Source organism: Papaver somniferum, chromosome 1 (assembly GCF_003573695.1).
Source record: "Papaver somniferum cultivar HN1 chromosome 1, ASM357369v1, whole genome shotgun sequence".
Lineage (NCBI taxonomy): Eukaryota > Viridiplantae > Streptophyta > Magnoliopsida > Ranunculales > Papaveraceae > Papaver > Papaver somniferum.
Window position 1 is genome coordinate 52,446,386 of NC_039358.1, and position 13,266 is coordinate 52,459,651.

The window sequence follows — 13,266 nt, forward strand, 5'->3', positions numbered from 1 at the left end:
TAATTTTGTTTCTTTTGTTATGTATCAAAAGTGTTCTTGTTTAAAAAAAAAAAAAAAAAAAAAAAAAAAAAAAAAAAAAAAAAAAAAAAATATCAGAAAAAATAAAAAAAAAAAAAAATCAAGTATTTATCAATTCCATCATCTCTTGTTCCAAAAATAAAAGAGAATAGTCAATGTAAATAAGAGTCATGTAAATAGTCATTTTGTTGTTGTAATAAGCAAGGAGGGTGTATGCCATTGATGTACAACGCGAGTAATTGTGAAATACCTCCAACTCATTCACAATTCTCGTAAAGTCCGGACAGCTAGCTAGATTTCGACCTCAGTTCTTAGCCTGAGAAACTATCTCTTGGTGATTAGTAGTCATGACTTCAGATCTTTCTTTACACATGTGTAGATACACTTTACACTCTTATCACATGTCTTTTTTTGTTATCAGTGCTAGAATTGTGCCTTCGATAGCTAGATTGACATCTCCATTTTGATGTGAGCTTTAACTGTTTTGCACATGTCACGTTTGATGGAATCTGAGCTTATATTTTGTCCTTAGGTTTTGTAGGCACACCTCTGGTAAACCTTCACGAGACTTCAACTCGTCCACTAGGGACACTTAGTGGTTTAAAAGGCTTAGTGCATACGCTAAATGCATTCGAGAGACCAGCGACATTGGTATAGTTAGGATTTCCTTAGTTTTGTTTTACTTGAGGACAAGTAAAATTCAGGTTTGGGGGTATTTGATGAGTGCCAAATATTGTATATATTTATCCCTTTTTGTTGGCATTTTAACTCATCTTTTGTGCATGAATTCTACACTTTATCCCATATTCTGTATTTTCATTGTTTTCAAGAATAAATATTTTTATTAATTAATTTTGTATTTTTAGGTAATAAATAAAGTTCGGATGAGTCGCGGAGCGAAAAGAGCAGAAAAGTAGTGAAAAGCCGGGAGAAATCACGCAAGGAAGCCGCGAAGAATGGTGCGCACAACCTCATTTTCTACACACAAAAGCGCCTCCGTTCTCAGCCGTCAGATCAGTTCCCAGAAGCATCCGATGGTCGCTCCTTCATAGAGCATCAAAATCTGAAGTCTCTGCCAAGCACCACAACGCTGAAATTCCAAGCCTTCAGATTAGATGGTAGTTGAATCCAACGGTCGCTCCCTTGCTGTTCATCAACGTTGGATATCTCCGCCTTACACTACAACACCTAACCCCATCTAGAGCCGTTAACTTCGTTGTATCAAAAAATCTGACGGTCGCTACAAGCTTCACTTCACATCACCATCCGATCCACCTACCAGCTTCGCATCTCGCGGCCCATCTCACGAAACATCATCTCTTGATGAACCCGCCTCACACCCTAGCGACCGAACCCATCCACCTAACCAAACACGCCCCCTACCCCAAACTCAGTCGAGCCACTCTCCCCCATTCCTCTCTGCAACTTCACCACCGTCTTCAACAGAACCATGTCCACCACCTTCTCCACCTCTGTCACCACCTGCTCCGCCACCCACTCTCTGTCACCACGTCAAACAATGATAACCCATCATTGTTCCCATCTCCCTAGTCCATCTAATTCACTTATTCCACACATTCTCTGCCCGAAACCCTAAAGTGTGAAATAGGTAAATTGGGTTGAGCTAGAGTGAAATTGAAGGCATGGAGAGGTAGAGAAGGACAAGTAGAGTAATGGGTTGCGTTCAATTTGATGTTGCTACATCAAATTAGGTAAGAATTCACCAACCCTAGCTCTGTCAGTTTGGGAATTTTTTTTGTAGAACCCTAATGTGTTGTGGGTATATATAAGACTGTGGGTATGTTGTAATAGTTATGCTTGGAGTAGCCAACATCCAGAACTTTCAAGTTCTGTTAAATGTTAAAATTGTTAATTTTTAGTTCACTTGCTCAATTACAGTTCACTTGTTATGCTTAATGTTTTTAGTTCAATTTGCTGCTTGTTTAATGTTCATGTTCTGTTAATTCCTGTTTAGTGTGATGTTTCTGTTAATGTTTTTAGTTTCATCTCCTGTTAACATGTGTCCTGTTTAGATGTTGTTCAATGTTAGTTCAGTTAGTTGTGATCATGTTTGTTGTTGCTCCTGTCACTGTCAGTTACATAATGGAATGCTAGGCTAGATACATTTGAAGCTTTGTGCTAATTGTGTAATGGAAGAAATCGGTGCTTAAAGCAAGCTGATTTTCTTGCCATTCCCTGTGTATGCTTAGGATGCAGTGTTGATTGTGCATTGGGAGAAACTAGTGCTTATAGCAAGCTAGTTCTCTTCCATTCTTTTAGTATACCTCATGTTTGCCTGTATTCTGCCTAGCCTTGCTTCATTTCAGTTTCTTCACCACATCCCTGCCCTTGGCCTTAGGCCTTGGTTCATTCTTGTTTTGTTTTGCTTTTGTTCACTGTTTTGCTGCTATTTGCTTTGTTGTCACTTGCCTTGCAGTTGTCTGCAGCTGCTGTTGCAACTCTGTTGCTGCTGCTGTTGTGCACTGCCTTTTTCTGCTACACTGCTGCCTCTGCTGTTGTTGCTTTTCTCTTGCTTTCCACTGCTTGTGCAGCTGCAGTGCTGCTGCTTTTCTTCCCTTGCAGCTGCTGCTGCTGCCTTCCTGCAGTTCCTGCTGCATCACTATCTGCCCTGAAGCTGCTGCTGCTGCTGATGCTGATGCCAAGCTGCTGCTGCCCTGCCACTTCTTCTGCTGCCAAGCCAAGTCCAGTTCCTCCCCAAAGGCCTAGTTCAATAGCTAAGCCCAATACATTTCATCCCAAAGGCCCATCAAACTAAACCCAATTCAGTCAACTGTGGGCTTAACCAAAGCCCAGTTGTTTAAGACCAAAGCCCAAATTCATTAAGGCCCAATCCCATTCAGGCTTAATCTAAAGCCTAAGTTTAAGGCCAAAGCCCATTTACACTTCAAAGATAACTGAGCCCAAGCTCAGTTCTTTTTATTGTTAAACAAACCCACTAAGCCCAATTCATTCAAAGGGCATTCAAACCCATTAGTACTCAAAGCCCAATTTAAGCCAAAAGGCTTCAAAGCCCAACAGCAATTTAGGAACCCAATTAGCTATAAACACTTCAAAACACACCCGATCTCTGTGGATCGACCCGTACTTGCACGAGCTACAACCGACGACCGTGCACTTGCGGTATTACTGTAGGCCCCCGTTTTCATTGCGCTTAATTTATACACCCTTTCAAGGCCTGCCAGTGATATTCATGCATGTTGGTAGTGTCGTTTCATCACCAACAGACGCTTCCAAAAGCCATTAATGGTGGCTTATAGGAAGAGACGCGTCTGTTCAATTTTGAATGGAAACTTCTAGGTTTTGAATGGAAACTTCTAGACCCCCACGACCTGACCGGTCAGGTCGATCACCGTATAACTCTGCGTAGCGGCAAACCTTGAAAATATCCAACATTCTCCCCCTATTTTAAAAAATGAGAAAAACAAAAAAACACAAAGTAAAAAAAAAAATTAATTCAGAGTGGCTGCATCACTAAAGTGACTGCCTACGTACCCGAGTGGGATCAAGCCAACGTAGTTCACGCTTAGTTTGGAAAATAAGCATCATCGTTGAAACCAATACATAAATGATAGGTATCTTTTGGATTTGAACCTTCACTTAGTGTAAGAAATTCAAAGCCTTATCGAGGTTCAGTGGTGAAACTAGTCTTGAACCAAGTACCCCTAATGATAAAACCGTAATTTCAACACATATTGATTTCTGAGAATAGTGTGTTCTGTAGCTCGCACATTAATGGCCATGTGCTTAAATCCTGGATTCATGAGTCTTCTTTAGAGAACGGTCTTCTTCTCTTAGGAAACGGCCTAATTTCCATACTCATATAGGTAAGTCTCGAAGGTATTTCTGCGAGACACCTTGTGATAAAAGTTAGACTTATTAAGGATTTTCATCCATCCTGTTTTCCTGCAGAAAACCAGCACTAATTAGAAATGGGAAGTTTTGTCTTTCTTACAAACAATAGATAAGTATATTAATCTAGTTATCGCTTGGTAATGGCGAAGGATTCCTTAATCTTCTCTTTTCTTTATTGTCTTTCTATTTATATCACAACCAAACCCCCCTTTTGTTATTTACTTTATCTTGTTGATCAAATAACATATCAATTACACAGCTCTATGTGGGAACGATCTCTTACTACCGCTATATTACCAGTTAATTAGTGGGAAATATATTTATTAATTTGTTGAGCCTACGACAGTACAAACAAATTTTGGCGCCGCTTCCGGGGAGATGTCGCTAATTGATTTGTTATTTGTTTAGCTTGTTTTTATTTTAGTTGTTATTTTATCTTTCTTGTGAGTCGTCATGTTTCCTCATGGAAATAACATGTATGGAGCACAAGATTACGAATACAACAATGGTAATCAATATGGTTTTCAATCTCATTCATATGAAAACTACCAACCATCTTATGGGTATAATCAAAAACAATCTTTTGGTTATGATTATTATCCCACAGAACCTTATGGATATTTTTCATACATGTCAACAACTATATGAAGGGCATGTAAGTGAATAATCACAAGGATGGGAGGATAGTTATGTTTCTAATCGTTTATCTCCTAAACTTGAACAGAAGTTTGACCAGTTTATGCTTCAGTTTAAGGCCAGTTTTTCAACATGGGAGTCACTTAAAGAGCAACGTCTACAAAGTATTGATCAACATCAACAAAGTGTTGATCAATCACTCCAAGAACTTCAAGAGGGCATTAACAACTTAAGGAGAGACATGAATCAACTTAAGGAGAAAATGAAGAAAGATGAGCAACTTTTTGAAAGCCTTTGTAACAGTGATGAAGTTATTCCAACTCCGGATCTTTATAATGATTATTCGCCTATCCAAAAGGAGTAGCTTTGGTATGACCGAACCATTGTTATGAACGGTGTGACATACTCAAATGCATATCAACGTTACAATGAACATCCATATTACAATGTTTTTAGGCCGGTTGATTTGCAAGAAGTAGACCCGACTTTCTCTTTGTCGGAGACTCATACGGAAGACCATAGTATTTGTACCAATGAACTAGAATTTTTGGGGGAGGATTCCAATTTCAGGTTGTTGAAGAGATGGAGATTGAGAATGAAACCAAATTGATTGATGTCGTGGAAGACCCAATTGAGCTAGATAATAATAGTTCGGTAGAGGACGACGATATACTTGAGGTAAATAATTCATCGGAGATAATTAATGAGGATCCGGTACAAGGTTTGTCTAATCCTTTGCATAATTCTGTATCTATTGATCCTTTCCATCCAATTGAAGTAGATTATAAAAGAGTTGTTAACTCAACTTTTAAGAAAATACCTCACTTAGGATTGGAGTTGTGTGCTTCTAAAGTTTTAACAGATTATTTTGCTTCTAAGTATCCACCACTTGATGTGTTTGATTCGAGTATTGTGCAGGTTCACCAAGCTGAGGAACCTTTTGAAGTTCCTGAAATATATGTTCTTTATCCACTTCCAAGTGTAGAAAGGACTAAGTGTGGGGGAAACTTCAATAAAGTGATAGCTTCAATATTTATATTTTGTGCTAATATTTTTGTGAAGCTATTATTTGAATTGCGTATTGTTATTTGGAAGGATTACCAAATTTTCAGATTGTTGGTGTACGGACGATAACAATAACGTCGGGCTTTGACGACGTTAAACCAAGCGCTAAATGGGAGGCAACCCATCGGTTTTGTATATCTATCACTTCTGTTTTTATTTTATTTTTAGTTTTTCATATCATATCTTGCATTTCCATCTTAGATTTTACAAAGTCCTATATCTATAAAGAAATTTTGACGAATTCTCGTCAGAAAATTCTGACTGCGCGCTTGTTACGAAAATAGCTCTCGAGACTTCATACGGAGTCCGATTTGAGTGGTTGACCCAAAATTTTAAATAGGACAGACATACCTTTATTTTAAAAAAAGAAAATCTGAATTTGGAGTCTGTTAAGTTGGAGCGATAGGACTGGAAATTTGAGTTTAGGTATTTTTCCAGAACTTTTTCAAATTGCATGTCAGTCAGTCCGGAGGCCTTAAAAGTCAGACCGTTTATCGAAACACTGTGAAAGTTTGACTCCTTATAGAAAAGACGTAGGAAAACAACTTTTATTTAGGATGTTTTTCCTAATTTCCTACCCATTTGTACAGTTTTTAAGTTTTTCAGGGCTATTATATCAGAAATCAGAATTTTCGGTTTTGAACATTGAGGACAATGTTGAGTTTAAGTGTGGGGGAGTAGTTAAGCATGTTTGGTTTGCATACAAAATAAAAAAATAATACTCTTTGATTTCTCGCATTCTTGGGACTTCATCTTTTGGAGTTAATTATGAGCTATTTAGGATGACACTCTAAACCTTTTTAGGTTGAAACAGTTCTTACGGTTATAAATTAAGTTCCATTTATTTAAATCCTTAAATATATATATACGTTCATAATTGAATGCGAAACTAATCTATGGTAGTCATTTGAAAGATTTATCCTCGCAATTAATCATTACTGAATCACTTTCTTTTTATCTTTGCAGTGTTATATTTCTCTAAAGTGATTTGGTGGGATCCTGATACTACCGTGGATGTTGTAGCAAGGTAATCATTGGTTGAGTATTTGAAAGCCCCATAGACAATTGTCTAACACTCATAAAGAGTGAGCCGGAAAAAAAAAAGGAAAAAGAAAAATAAATAAATAAGGCTCATCTTCATTTATCGACACTAATAAATGATAGGTCCGGAATTGCGGATTAATCATAGTCGATGAAAAAAAATCATATCATCATTATATAGCAAGTCAAAAAGACTGTTGATGAGGTTCTTGACACTTTGATAGCAGTATGTGTGAAACGTTGTCCCTGTCTCCGTCGCCTAAGCAAGCAGGAGTGCAGGATCCAAGGCAACTATCACATACTTGCTGAAAAAGAACATGCGCTTAGAATATCTAATCATGTGGTCGAGTTAAATGGGTGCTTCTCTCAACTAGTGCACTATAAATATATATCCTTTGACGACATTCATACAAGTATTTTGGGTAACATCTTTGACTTAAGTCAACATTTGCACACTTCACTTTCTATTTTCATTTTCTTATCTATCCATGTGATTTCAGTATGCGAGTATTGTGATAAACACTGCAACAAGTACGATGACTATCTTAGTAGAGTTTTACAATCAGGTTGAATGATACACGTAAGTAATTACTTATGTGTGATGATTGGAATGTATGTGGGATGTTTGTAACTAGAGAACATATGCGAGCTAATTACTTGACTTTTTGCTTTGTGTCTATCCTTAGTGGTTCTTCCAAGGCGAGAAATTGGAGTAGGTTTTGTGGGTATACCTCTTGTAAGCCCTCACGATACTATAACTCGTCCACTAGGGACACCTAGGGGTTTAAAGGCTTGTTATTCATGCTAAGAGTAATTGTATCCTCACGACATGGAGTTGTTATATTTAGGATTAGTTTTATTTAGTTTTCTCGAGGACTATCAAAAGCTAAGTGTGGGGGAATTTGACAAGTGCATAATTCATATGATTTTAGTGTTCATTCTATACTTGCTTTAGTTATTATTCTTGCATATATTCGTATTATTACTCTTGTTTTCTCTTGTTTGCCTCTAATAGGTGGATCATCCACAAAGGAGCTATAAAGTGCTGAAAAGAGTTAGGAAGAGAAGTATTCCAAGTATCCAAGTGGCCAAGTCCAAGACAAGTAGAAGAAGTGCGACGAAAAGGAGCAAAACGCACATAATCAAGACACAGGCCAAAGACAGATCTTAACTCATTCAAATTAAGGATTTCTCAACACCATCTTGAATATAATTGAAAGATAAAAATAATGCAAAAATAATGAGGTCATTCCGAGTTCGGATGAAGGAGTTGTGGCCAAAACAGTTTCCATTGAATACCAAAGACAGTGAAGTCCGCGAACTGGGTTTGCGGACGGAGTTCACAGACTTATTTCCGAAAATATCTTCTGGAATTTGAAGTTTGCAGACTGGGTACGCGAACTTATCAAATGGGAAACGTGTATTCACATCTTTGAAGGCCTAAGGGCAAGTTTGGAGTCGTTATGTCGTATTTTCGGGCCGGGTTCCTAAACCTAACTAAATACTTGGAGACCAAGCAATGTAAACCTGTAAAGGTATTAGGTTATGTAAAACTCAATCTATCATCGAATCTCATATCACAAGTTCTACATCAAAAACCTAGGGTTTACCCCTTTAGGGGGAAACCACCATTATTCATCTTCTTTGTAATATGAGTAGCTAAATCCTTTGTTGATTAAGGATGAATTCAATATTCTAAGCGTGAAGCTTTATTAATAATACAAACATATTGAGAGTTTTTATCATCATCGTTTGTCTTTACTATATCTAGGGTTTATGAGTGATTATTAGATTGGTTTGGGTGCGCAACCAGATTAGTGTATTGATTGTTCTATTGCTAGTGGAAGTTATGAGATAAGTAATCGTCGATTAACTCTCTACAAAAGTAGAAATCGCGAGACCTTACAGAGAGATTCTGTGGAGCAATCGTGTGTGAAGACAACACCAGCAAGTAAACCTTGATCTAAGAGTTTAACTACTGGGATCAACCTAAATTCACAAAGTTTAAGGCGTTCGATTGGATTACACCTTGAGTGATATACTACTTGGTGGTTCGTTGAATAGAATCTGGTAGGAGAGAACTTCTGTATCCAGTGATTGAAGGATTTTTGGGGATAACACTGATCTAGTTGTTATTCTGCGCTTGGTGATGAATGATTCTTACAAACAATAGATAAGTATATTAATCCAGTTATAGCTTGGTAATGGCGAAGGTTTCCTTAATCATCTCTTTTCTTTATTGTCTTTTTATTTATCTCACAACCAAATCCCCCTTTGTTATTTACTTTATTTTGCTGATAAAATAACATATCAATTACACAGCTCTTTGTGGGAAAGATCTCTTACTACCACTATATTACCAGTTAATTAGTGGGAAATATATTTATTAATTTGTTGAGCCTACGACAGCCCAAACAACATCTAAGTTTGATTGTATATTAGAACAAATTTTTTTTAATTTATGAATTTAGGACAGGATTCGAGAAAGACAAAAGTGATTGTAAGATATCAAACAATAATATTTCCCAAGGGAAGAATTAACAATTGGTGTGTTGTTATTTCCCAATAGCCATCAGTTAGCACTTACTAACAACACACCAATTGTTAATTCAAACCACCAATGGGAAATGAACATTTTACTGACATATTGTACAACAAAGCACATATTTTGCACCAATGGGAGTGTTGTTTTTTGCGTGATGCAGTTTCATCTTGGTTCATTGCGAGCTCTCTTCAAATGTTGGTGCGCAAAGTAATTTCTACTCATGTATTTTTTTTGTATCCAGCTCATAAATTTTGTTCCCTAATCCTGCTGATCTAATTATTTTTTTTTCTGAGAAGAGTGAAGTGGTCATTTATTTCTATGTTTTTCTCACCACTGTGAAGCTTTTCAAGCATTGTTTCAAATTCATTACGGCACCTCTGTCAGCTTGGTCTAAAGGTATGCATGTATACTACAAATATCCCTTTATTCTTCCTGTCTTTTTACATAATTTGATTTATGAAGGTTAGTACATCAAGTTAATTATGTTTCATAACTTTTCCAAACCTATATCAAGCGGTTAATACAATTTATTGGTTATGTTTAAGGTTGCAGGTTTTACTTCCTCATGGATGCTGACAGTCTGATATAAGGTGATGCCAGGTTTGCCGATGGATTAATGCAAGAATGTAAAATCATTCAAGTTAACTATCTAATGACAGACATAAGCCAATGCATATGTATTCAAGCCAATCACCGGTGATCAATAGAGTATAGGATTACAATCTGATCACAGGTTATGGGCTTTAGGACATGTGGATATGCATGAATCTTCCATTTTTTTAGTGAATTGTTAAAATCTAGGCATCACGGATAAATTGAGATAATGTAGAAAAATTGGAAAAGAGAATGGTTCCTTGGCATACTCACAGGAGTGAACTACTTCGTAGATACTCACCTAAGTATATGGGTAGTCTCCTAATAAACTTTGATTGGTGTGGCTTAACAAGAGTAGAAAATGTTAATGTTAATTTACCAATTTTCTAATTGATCTTTCGTTTACGAATTTGAAATTGTTTTCTAATGTTATATATTTCTCCTTTCTTTGTGATTGGAAGAATATTCACATATTTGTAGGATATTTTGGTGAATTTTTTTTATTACTGAACAGTCTACCACTATCATCAAGTTTTTTTCTTACACCACATGACTTCAATTTTTTTTGAAAGCTGAAAGTGTGTTCAGTTAATCAACATATCCATGGGTAAAAATGCATCGCGACGGGTAGAGACAAAGCTATCTGACACTAAATCAAAAAAACATCGGGATGGGGCGAGGCGAAGCCGAGCTACACCAAATCGAGACGGGGCGAGGCGGAGCCACATCACATCAGATCAAAAATATGGTTAAAAGTAAAAGATGCCCGATGCGTAAATGAATGACCGTGCACCAAACCTGGAAGAGAAGATGTTTACATGGGAGTTGAGTTTTATAATGAGGATTATGTTGCTGCTAATGCTGAAAGGATATGATTGAAAGAAGAGTTGAGTTAAGGTCAATGGTTGAGTTGTCTTTGCAGGCATATTTTATTGCAGTCGAAACAGGGAAGAAATCAAGGGATAAAAATCTAGTTTATATTATAAGAGACAATGGTGTTTTTCTATTTGGACGGTCCAGATTCAACCATCTTGGGATTTACAGTTTAGGGACATAAAAGGACAGTTCAGATTCAACAATCTTAAGATTTAAGTTTTGGGAGTATAAAGCACGGTCCCGGTCCCCCCATATATAATGGTTCTCTCGGTCACATTCATTCAATGTCAGTCGTTTCTCTTCCCAATGAAAAGCCTTTGTGAGCGAAATTTTTTAAGGGCGTCTGTGAAACTCTAGCTATTCTCATCAATTCTATTTCGCTCGGTCGCGATTGAAACCTATCGGATGGTTTTCTGTGGGAATTTTTTTTCTTTCTTATTGATCGATTACATGTAATCATCGATCAATGGATTTTTAAATGATCAATGGTAGAGTGATTCCTTCTTTTAGCAATGGAAGGACCCATTGAATTTGCAAAGCTAAATAAACAGCCTAACCCAAAATCTTTTACACCAGATTTCTTTCAACTGATTTTCGAAGAGATCGATTTTTACTTTATATGTAAATCCAATTTTAATCAAAACGTTTTGGGCTCTCTAGGTTCGGTATTGCATTATATGAGTTTTCTGATATCTCTTCTTAGGTGTGGTGTTTCAAGTATACTTGCCTAATCCATGCACATTGAAAGGACACCTTATGACGCATTCTAGATATTTGATGAAATTACAAACAGAACTCTGATATATAGTTATATATTTCATACCGTTGGAAACAATATCAGGAGAGAAAGAATTCCGTTAATGAAAGCCATTATAAGTGGGCCAGTCCAACTGGCTGGGTTCATGTAGGGATGGATCCGGCTTTCGCTTATGAAAAAAAATTAGATGAAAGGTAAATCTGTGTTTATCTTCTCTCCATTTTTTTGTTAAAATATTCTACTCTGATTAAAAAATGAAATGGTTGGTTAATTGTTTTGTGGAACATATAGGGATGTTTTCTATCACAGGTATATGTGTTCATACAGGTTCCGACAACAAATTCTTCATCGGAATTTTGTGAAGGTAAACAATTTTACATTAAAATGTTTTAAAATAAATCTTTGTTGCTATTTAAGTGTATCAAATGTGGCTAGGGTAGCTATTTCCAATTTGATCATAAACAGATGCTTAGGGTTCCCTATTTCCAATTTGATTGTTGTGCATGATGTATATCACATCATTCGCACAAGTAGTATGTCAGTTGAATAGAAAATGCAATGTAGGTGTTAATTAGGATACTGTGTCTCTTATTTTAGTGTTCAAAACCACCTTTTCAGACACTACCAGAGATTTAATATCTGTCATCATGTACTCAAAGGAGATTGAACATTGTCAGCTAAATTCACTTAAAAGTTACTTTTAACTTATACATCCATCTGTCTATGCAACTGAACTTTGCTTAAACATGGAAGCTGAGTCTATAAGATATAGTTGTCATTTGCGACAGTGTCGAATTATCCCATCTTAAATTGTGACAATTTAGCCATACTAATTTATTTTGTAAGCGAGTCTCTTTTTATGTTCAATGCTTTTGAACAGTGGGTCTACTATACAAGCAAATGAGTTTGATTATGAAGACCGGTTCCTACAGGAGAAATTATTAGGGCAGTGCAGGGTACTATATAAAAAGTAAAATTTTACAGGCAAATATTTCAGCAATACGAAAGTGCAAATGGCAAGCTGAACGCGACTGTTTATATTAGTGACTCAGTGAGTGATTTGCTATGCCTGCTTGAAGCTGATACTGGGTCAAAGATAAGAAGTAAGCATGGTGTCAATTTCACTCCTCTCCCTGGGAGCGTGAATAAGCGGCAAGAATTTGTCAAAAACAACTAATCATCTGGTTGGGAGGGTGTATCTGGAGTTTGTTGGTTGGATAGATACGTACCAAACCAAAGAGCTCATAATGTTTCCTATAATTTGCCAAAAACAACTTTGGTCCGACTGTTGAGATTGTTCGTCTTAACTATGTTGGGTTACGTAATATTCAACTCTGGCCACTTATTGCAAGTTTACTGGGGTTATGTAATTGGTGCCGGCTTAACAACTTTCAATATTGTGATGCTATTTTGTTAACCCTTTGCGTCATTAGTAGCTTTTCAACCCATTCTTGAGTGTCTTTACTTTTCTTATTAGATCCACATTGAACGAAAATCTTTATTTTAGAAGAATCTAAATTTGTTGTTGTTAATGTTTTATCTTCACTTCGGATTTTTATAGCTCATTTCTCCTCTAATCAATCAATTGAATGTTTTTGGCAGTACTTCTATTATTGCTCCTCTAATCAATTAATCAAATGTTTCTACCAGTACTTACATTGTTGTTGCAGAAAACATCATATTGTGTTTATGTTTTGGTTACTCCATCAGGTTTTCACCCGTCTACTGATCCTGGGAACGTTTAGGAGTTAGGGATATTCATGTGAAGTTAAGGGTTGGATTTGTTTGTAAATCATGAAATCTAATGATTATATACTACTGTAACAGATCTCCACGCCTCTGAGAGCCTACAATGACATAC

At 36.6% G+C, this 13,266-nt stretch overlaps 1 long non-coding RNA gene across 1 annotated transcript; it reads left to right on the top strand.

Moving 5' to 3' along the window:
* The first annotated feature begins 10,964 nt into the window (after positions 1-10,964).
* On the top strand, positions 10,965-12,937 carry LOC113328980. Its single transcript, XR_003349675.1, has 2 exons — positions 10,965-11,769; positions 12,286-12,937. It is a non-coding gene; the product is annotated as an uncharacterized LOC113328980 (long non-coding RNA).
* The last annotated feature ends 329 nt before the right edge of the window (positions 12,938-13,266 follow it).